General features: G+C 44.4%; 1 long non-coding RNA gene across 1 annotated transcript; it reads left to right on the top strand.

Annotated features, from left to right (window-relative positions):
• The first annotated feature begins 392 nt into the window (after positions 1–392).
• LOC135908334 (uncharacterized) lies at positions 393–2321 on the top strand. The gene is made up of 2 exons (XR_010566292.1): positions 393–436; positions 1789–2321. It is a non-coding gene; the product is annotated as an uncharacterized lncRNA (long non-coding RNA).
• Positions 2322–3282: the final 961 nt, after the last annotated feature.

The raw sequence follows: 3282 nt of genomic DNA on the forward strand, positions 1-3282 counted from the left end.
CGGACTTGTAGGCTTAAAAGTACAGTAATCTACAAGAGTTATTTCTCCTTCAAACTTGAACATAATCGCTCCCTCTATATAATTTCCGAATACTTCCTAAAGGTGATATTGCAGTAACGTCAACATCATCCTCTTCCTCATCATCATCATCAGCCTGTTTTATGACCACTGCAGGACGAAACCTCCCCCTACGATCTCCAATTACCCCTGTCCTGCGCCAACCGATTCCAACTAACGCCGTATAGGTTTTAATGAAAACTAAAATGAAGCGCAATAAAGAGGTCCTGAATTTGTACAGAATGGTGATATATTTTCACTTTAACATAGCATCTATTCTAAATTTTGTGAGCTGCGACTGGGTCACAAAGAAGGGGTGCCAATCAAGGCGCTTCCTGGCGCAATATCGTTGAGGAAGTAGAAGAACAATTGCCTCAGCGTGAGTAGAAATCGCCTACCTTTATTTTCCCGTGATTTCTATCTTTCTTATCCCGCATTGTGATAAATCTTCTTGAAGTAAGCCTAAATTAGCATGCATTAATCGTACTGGCATCCAACAGGCAAGAAACAAAGCTGTCAATCGCAATACAACGCAATTTGAGAGAGACGCGGTCAGCTATGCTGTGATGGCAGTCAGAAAGATATTGCAAGACACGGACGCGTAAACTTAGGTTATTTTGTTCAATAGCGTTCGCTTCTCGCTTCAGGAAGCTTGGTCTAAGACAACCACGGCGTTGTTTTCTTACTAACATTGGACACTGTGTCGGTAACCGGAGGAAAGTTCCCATGTGTCGTCTCGCATACAAGCAATGTCTAAAGCTTTTGGGATGCGGCTCTATTGAAAAAAGTCACTTTCAGTTCCGATAGAAGTTGCATCAAATAAAATGGAAGATGCGTCTTGTGTCCGCGTGACACCAATAGACGGAGTAAATCTGAAATCCGTGCTGCTGGACAAGTGCTATGAACTTTTTCGATTTTTCGATGGATAGCGCTGCTCGTAAATTTGATTCGCCCAGATTTTCTCCTTGGCGGGCCCAGTCAAAAACAACAAAGAGGAGCTTTGCTTGTTCGTGTGGACATAGTGGGTGTTCATCTTTAGCGACGTTAATTTAATTCTAGCAGGATGTCACCCTCTGGGAACATATAAAAAGGAGGACCTTTCCCAGGAACATGTTACTACATTCCAAGGCAGTCTGCGATGAGAGTATCATCTAACACTCCCAAAGTGGTTGAGAACCGGAGATGGCTAAACAGCGCGACACAAGGCAAAGAATAAAAGTCACACGAACTGTAGTGCGTTTTTCTTCGCCATGTTTAACGATCTGCTGTTCAGATTTTGACAGAGCTGAACAAGATGCACCAACTAGAGACCCATTTGAATAGGCTGTTGACTGGGAGAAGCTCGAGACTAGTTTTCCCCAACACTGGCACTAAAACAACTCGCCTCGTCAGTATCTATTCTGAGATGCCGCATTAGGAAGAGTAATCTTTGCAGTGGTTCTTCCTCCTTTGCGGGCCACTTGCCCCGCAACCTGAATTTGGCAGCCTGATATTGGTGAATTAAATTCGCGAAGCTTAAATTCCCAACATCGAAATAAAACTGATCCCAGTTTGCCTTTTACGGAATCATCCAGAAGCTTCTGTGCTAAATGGTCGGTAAGTCGGTAAGCGGCCGGTGGGCCATAAAATGCTGGCTGAACGCACAGTACATTCACGTGGGAAATTCAGAGGGTCTGTTGCTGTCTTACCTTGTCTCTTGGTCCAAGCTGTTCTCACGCTTTGACCACGCAGGTCTCGGTGCCATGAATGGCTCTGGTGAACCGGGAGGAACGTCATCGTCTACGGCGACACTCGATCTTGACGCGATGAATATGAGCTGCGAGTCGATCAGTTTCGACTCCACCGCGAAGTTCAAACTTCTTCCCTGCTCATCACGGTGCGACGGTGGTCACCAGGAGAGTATCCTGGACGATCCGCGTGATCGGAACCCGAAGCGGGCTCGGACTCCATGGTCCAAGTCGCACCAGCGCATGCTCGTGGCAGTCTTCGTGGTCGGCTTTCTGTTCGCTGTGGTCGTGGGTGCCGCCTACTTCCTGGATACCGACCACGACGACGTCGCCCCCTACCGGCCAGTGATCCAGACCACTCTTGCGCCTGTCAGAAGTGACACTGGCAACGTGACTTCTACGATGCACTAATGGTTGTTTCGGCAGATGCTTGCCTCCCGTCTACGTGTGTTCCGATTTAATTCTCGAAAGAAAAGAACAAACTACTCCATGAACCGTTTGTATGAGTCTGCTTAAAATTAAAGTATTAGTGCTCTATGTTTTCTTCAGCAAGTAATTACATACAATAAATTCCACAGAGATTGAAACCAGGAGAAGCATATGAGTAATTCCCTTATGCAGCTACTATTTATTCTGCCATATGGTTTAACGTTTCAATAGGATTCAACAGCGGTGGCAAATGAAGGGTTCCCGAGGGAGTTTAACCTGCATGATCGCTTTAAAATGAAGCTGACGCTATGCACACGAGTGTTTTTACATTTGGCTTTCATTGTAATGTGGCCTCTACATCTGGTAAAACAATCCATGCCCTTAACACTATAATCTCACACTGTTCCGAATTAGTATTGCGAACTCATTTTTTTTGCCTTTTATGTTTAGGTGAAAACGGGATACCATAGTTGGCTACCCGTGTACTTTGACAGTTCATAAAAATTTTATACTCAGCGTGAAGTAGAGGTAGCTAGCGTATCGTCACAGAGCACGAATATTGTTGGAGTTGGAACAGGTTTCCATTGAGTGGTGGTAATTACGACGCAATGTACAATTATACAATGCAAGCCCAGTTTAATTTTTTGCTATGTTCATTGTCAAATGGATGAAAGACAGTGATTTTTGTAAAATAAGTAAAGCAGAAACCCAGAAGGCCAAGGTAGTCCAAGGAAAAAAGAAAGGCATTCAGCGGACACAATTGTAGCTTTGTAGTGACCTTGGGTGGATAACGATTTTTTTTCTTTCACCCCTAGAGCATTTTGATGCAAAAGATGATTTTTCGCATCACGGCTTGGGTGGTGTAAAGCTACGGGACAGAAAGATACCGATAGCCCACCTGACCACTTTGGCTGAATTGCCATCTACAGCAATTTTGTTCTAGTGGCGACACTACAATAAAAAGTACGTACCTTGTGGTTCTTTCTTTTTTATTATCTGGAATTACGCCGTATCCTAACCGGGACTTTTAGTGGGGGTTATGGATTAACTAACGTTACGAGCTTAAAAT

This window comes from Dermacentor albipictus, chromosome 6, assembly GCF_038994185.2.
Source record: "Dermacentor albipictus isolate Rhodes 1998 colony chromosome 6, USDA_Dalb.pri_finalv2, whole genome shotgun sequence".
Classification (NCBI taxonomy): Eukaryota; Metazoa; Arthropoda; class Arachnida; order Ixodida; family Ixodidae; genus Dermacentor; species Dermacentor albipictus.